A 5,951-nucleotide genomic window follows, 5' to 3' on the forward strand; every position below is an offset into this window, starting at 1 on the left:
TTCTGACAAACTGTCTTGTGTTTCCTTCCCCTTTGGTTTGGTTGTGGTAGGTTTTATGGTTGACCCATAGATACTGTTAGAAATGTAGTACTTGCCCAGATCCAAAGAATAGACTCAGGTGGCACTAAAACCAGCAAAGGCATTAATTCAGTCTTGTAAGCCTGAGGGTGTAACAAAGAGGCACACCCAGGGTGACCCGCAGTGAGCAGTGTAACCCCTGGCATGCAGGTCCCTTCTCCATTTACGCATTGGCCTAGTACTGTAGTTGGGATGCAATCTTCCTTAGACATCGCTATGAGCTCCCTGGTCTCCCTCCCAATTGAGTTTGGATTTAGTCATAAAGTTTCTATTATTTACTTGGAGACTTTCTGAGAAGCAGATGTTGATGTTAAAAACCTCCACGTGACCTTGCAGTTAACGCAGTTACTGCTTACAGTCAGCCTAAACTAAAAAGAATATGCTTTTCTTCTCCCCTCCTCTACTCAGCCTACAGTCTACAAAAGCTTTGCTGCTAGTTTCAGGATCTCATTGCTTAGAGCTCCTCTAAGTAATGTCTCCATCCAGAGTTAACTATTTCACCTTGAAAATAGACCACTTTAATCTTCTTGTCCTTACAATGTCATTGTCATGAAAGAGTACCTTGGAGACTCCGGTAAACGTTCAAAGGTTCTGGCTGTCTTATGCAAGGAGAACCATGACCTTAAACTTACCCTGCCCCCTATGTAACACTACAGGAAATTCCAAGGTTGGATCCACTGAACCATGCAGGTTGTCCATGCTGCTTTCATAAAGTCAGAATCATTTTCTCTGTGTTCTGATCATTCTCTCTATAGCTAAGATCTAGGGAGCAAAGCAAACTATTGAACCTTGAAAATCAAACCATAAAAGTTTGCTAATGCCAGGGAACAGAAATAGAAATGCATGTTTTACTTTACTTAGAATATTTTTAAAGGAGGGGGCCTGCTCCTTAGCTCAGTTCTTTAAGTGGCTGCTTCAACAAAGCAGTCAGGCTCAGGTTGCTGTGGTTCGATCCCCACAACTCAAGCCAAATGCCAAACCTGCCCTGAAGGCATTTGGAGCAAAAAAAAAAAAAAAAGAATATTTTTAAAAGAGAAAAAATAATGTCAAACAAGGTAATAGGAAAGTAACAATTGTTAATATATTACCTATTGTTATCTTTAAGTTAGTTACTCAGGAGCTGGTGAGATGCCTTAGTGGACGAAGCGCCTGCTTAGGCAAGTGCAGGGACCAGGGTTCAATCCCCAGCACCACATGCTGCACCAGCCCAGCCCCTAGGCACACCGAGCTGGCCATGAGACCAGGCATGGTGGCACATGCCCATAAAACCAGTGCAGGGAAGGCTGAACACAGGAGGATCACTGAGTCCAAGCTGTGTAGTGAGACCTTATACCAAATACATTAAAAAATAGTTACTCAAAGTAGAAGATATCAGCATTTAGTTTTTCAAACAATATTAGCACAAACCTTTTCAATGAGCTAAGAGAAATTAGTCATATAACTATTTTAACTCATATGTGATAACCAGCAACCAAGCACATAAACACATAAATATTTACATGTATGTAGTATGTATATAGAATAGGATGCCATACCTATATGGATACATGTGTGGGCTGTATATCCAATAACCTGTACGTCACTGGAATATCTCATTACACATATACATGAAGCTGCTGGCAGTGGTTGTTTGGGGAAAATTGTCTACACAATGAAGCATTGTTGTTCCCCATACATTTGAATATTTCAAGAAACTTTTTCCGAAACTGCTATTACATTCATAATCTGGGAATCAATTTACAGCCAATGTGTGCAGGAAAGCTTGCTGGTGTAAAATGGTTTATTGAGCTCTTTGAACAAAGTAATTTGTTTTTCTAATTGAGCATAGGAAACAGGGGTAGTTGTATCACCATTTTCAAATTACTTCTTTCCTGCTCATGGTATTTACTGTCACCAGCTGCTTTTCATGCATGGCTACTGTGGTGGGACATATTGTAAAGATACTGATAGAACTTTGAGAAATATGAGAAAGAAGAGGGGGGTCTTAAAAGAAGATGCCAATGAATATATAGGAATGTTTTTTAAGAATAGTTAAAAAGCCTGCAAAAGTCAATATATAATAAATGAAGAAAACATATTTGAACATTGTATTAGAAAAGAACGGGGACTTAAACGTTCCAATATGAGTAGGGGACCACACATGAGTGTATAATAAGTACATTTTAAAACTTCTTCAAAGGCAGAAAACACGTATTTGGCTTTATAAATTCTCAGAATTTGAACATTTTGTTGTTAATATGAACTACTTTTATTAGTCTTTTGGATAATGAGATACTAGGTAAAGCAAAAATCAAGAAATTCGTGTGTATGGGTATGCACATGGAAATTGTAAAAGATAATGAATGTTTTGTTAAAAGTGCCTTCCGTGTGCGTTCAACTGTGTCTAATGAAAAATTTCACTACATTTTTATATGCACATACTTAACAGCTCCATTTTGTTGTTTTGTTTTCCTTTTAGAGACAGGGTCTATCTTTGTAGAATGGCTTTGTGCTTCCTATATAGCCCATGCTGAATTCAAACTCTTAATCTTCTTCCATCAGCCTCCTTAGTGTGGGGATTACAGGCCTGTACTACCCCATGCTCTGCTATAAATACATACATTTTGATCATGGTGGACATTCAGGATGCTGTTTGTATATATGTATGCATGTATATATGTTAACATAAGAATACATACTCTTCAAAATTTTAGAGTACACACCTATTTTGATCCAAATCACAGTGTACACATTAATCCAATTTTGATATAAGGGTTTTGGGCAAACTTAATGTTGAAATATAGATCTATGGGAGAAATTCATATAAAAGGTTATCACTCATCTCAGTAGGTGGTATGATAGTCCTTTTTCCTAGGTCAGCACATATTGTTTTGTAAATATCTGCCAAACACCATGCTTCATGAGAATGTGTAGCAAGTCTGATATCTAAACGACTTAATGGACTCGCCTCACAAAAACTCCATGAAGGCTGAAGAGCTGTCACTCTACTCAGTGCCTGAGGGTCAGTCTAAATACATGGCGGAGCCAAGGACTCAGTTTGAAGAAGGCATCTCACAGCTCTGACATGACATCACTGTGAACCATATACAAATTGGTGTCAGGAAACATACTCCCAAACTAAACCCAAGATGCAAAGTTGGGTTCAGTGGGGATTAGACAGCTATGAATATCTCCAAAATGCTCCCCCAGGTTTTTTTCCCAAGACTTGGTGTTACTGGTTTCTCTGGCTTTATTTTCACTAGAGATCCAAAAACAAAGAAGCTGGTGTATCCACCTGGTTTCAAGGGATTAGCAGCCTCTATTACCCACAACAAGCTATCATGTTCATCCAAGCAAGTGAGGAGAAGTTGTATGATTGGGTCTTATGAGGATACATAGTTGTGGAAGACTTGTGCAAGGAGAACTTCCAGAAGCCAGGAAATGTGAAGAGCTCACCTGGAAATAAGTAGAAAAGTCCATGCTCTGTCCATTTAATCAGTTGTAGGAAACATTGGAAACTCCAGACAATAAGTCAGTATTTCTACAGAAGAGTGGCAGAGAAGGCAGTACTGAATGTAGAAAACTGGCTTTTTTCTTCAGGAAAAATTATACTTTGCCTTTTTGTTGTCTTGGGTGATGCCATACTGCAGGTGGACTAATCTGAAATCCTTTCACCTAGAGATAATGTACTAGCCTTAGAACACCTTATTCTCATGTAGCTATTTATGTACATAATTAAAATCCAAAAGGAAAAAAAAATTCTCAAACTATAAAAAAAAATGACTTAATGTAACACAAACACATGAAGTAAATTCACAAGAAGTTATAAAACATTGAATGGCAAAAAGTGTTCTTCACAATCCCAGCATGGTGGCACACATCAGAAATCCTACCCCTCATGATGCTGAAGCAGGAGGATCATTGTGAGCTGGAGGCCAAACTGAACTGCATTGTGAAACACTGTCTCAAAAAGAAAGGTGCTTCACTCCAATTTTGACTGAAAAAAACCAGTAAGATAATACTGAGTAACCTCTAGTAGAAGTTCATACGCATGTAAATGTATCATGTTCTCCATGGTAGATTATGGAAGAGAGTGATACTATCTGGGTCTCCTCTTATGTCCTGACAAGGAGCTGCCAAGCATTCAGCGCAAGTGGAGGTGGATTTCTACTTGTCCAGAAGGAAATACAGATCAAAGGCCACTTGCAGTTTTCCCTTGGCAGCTCAAGATCTCCAAAGATCAATTGATTCCTTCTCCCACTTAGGTCTGGAACCATGGCCGCCAAGTGAAAGAGCTGTGTGGTAATGAGCAGAGACACATAGATCACTTGGGATGGCAATTTAACATCAGACAGAAGGTTCCTGAAGAGGTGCAGATCAACCTCGAAAGGTGTGGTTGTAGGGGTCAGTCTGTTTTTAGGTGGAAAACATAAGCCAACTCACCATAGAGTGAAAGTGTGTCCCCAGGCTGGGAAAATCTCATAGCAGCCAAGTATCCTGGCGCTTGTCTCTGGATGCAGTTTTTTTAGACTGGAAGGTTAGTACTTCTATTTCCCTTAGAGGATGGCCAGTCTTCTACCCATAGGCAGAACACTACTGCTGTCTTGTGTCAAAAGTTTAAGTACAAAAAGTGCCTTAACAGCCACCTCCCATGAGGCTTCACTGTTGGAAAGGTCCTGCTGGTAGGTATCCAGCTAGAAGAGACTTGGACTCTAGGCTCAACCTCCTCTCCTTTTGAGTCTGCAGGAGAAACCTGGACAGTGCAGCTACCTCACTGTACAACCTGGCTAGTGAGGGGCTGACATGGACCAGAAGCTGTCAGGAGATACTGTCATAGGAGGTGGTAGGGCAGAGCCTCAGTTTCTCCCCTTGTGAAAGGAACAGAAGAATCTGCTCCTTCTGTTCAAAGGGAGGCTCTAGCCGGAGAGATGGCTCAGTGGAGTAAGCGCTTCCCTGGCAAGGGCCTGAGTTCAATATCCGATTCCGAAAAAAAAAAGGAGGCTCTAGAGAACACCTGGCACCTGTTCTTGCCCTTTAGAGTTCCACTTTGCAAGCACAATCTGGGTGTGATGGTACGGTTCCATAATCCCAGCAATGAGTCAAAAAGATCACAATTTTTAAATGTTTTTTCATCATATTCTGTAGGAACTTAAAGTTCAACATATCAATACTTGATGAAAAATACCTGTTTCATGTTACGCCTAAAATGTTTGATATTCAGACAGATAGTGAGGTTAAGCTTAACAGACTAGGTTGCATGGTAATAGAAATAAGCTTCTTTTCTGGAGGGTTAACAACCTAAATTTGCAGACCAAAATTAGAGAAAGAGGGCCGCAAGGAAAGCCAACATTTTGGCCCTAGCCTTCCAAGGTCGATTAAGACTCAGGACATACGAGAACTTATACTGTAACGTCATGTAACTCGGTAGTGTCCCAAATTTTCTGATCAAGGAGATTATGGGGCCAAAGAGGAAAGTGATCAATGATGTGGAGTGTGCCTAAGGAGAGTCACAAGGAGAGAATACATTCTCTCAGGTTTTCACAGAGAGCACATTGGCCAAGCAATGGCCGTGACTCATCCACATGGCTGACGCTGACAAAGGATCTACAATCTGAAGTAGAGGATCTCAGAATAATTCCTGAGGGGATTTGACTGACCTTATCAGATCCAAAAGCTACAACTCTTGTTGCATAGGTGTTGCTTTATCTTGGTTTTAACCATCCAGCAGAAAAGTATAAAAACGAAGTATAAGAAATAAAGCCATGCTGTTATGTTGAGCTGTAGGGGATTCAGGTCAACAATTTCTGACACTGCCAGTCAAGTAGAAGACCCAATACTATTATGGACTACTGAACTCTTTTAGAATATTTTGCTGAGTTAACATACCTATAATA

At 40.1% G+C, this 5,951-nt stretch overlaps 1 pseudogene; it reads left to right on the forward strand.

Annotated features, from left to right (window-relative positions):
* The first annotated feature begins 3,024 nt into the window (after positions 1-3,024).
* Positions 3,025-3,527, forward strand: LOC101593208 (annotated as a pseudogene).
* Positions 3,528-5,951: the final 2,424 nt, after the last annotated feature.

This window comes from Octodon degus, unplaced genomic scaffold (genome assembly GCF_000260255.1).
Source record: "Octodon degus isolate 3935 unplaced genomic scaffold, OctDeg1.0 scaffold00063, whole genome shotgun sequence".
NCBI lineage: Eukaryota > Metazoa > Chordata > Mammalia > Rodentia > Octodontidae > Octodon > Octodon degus.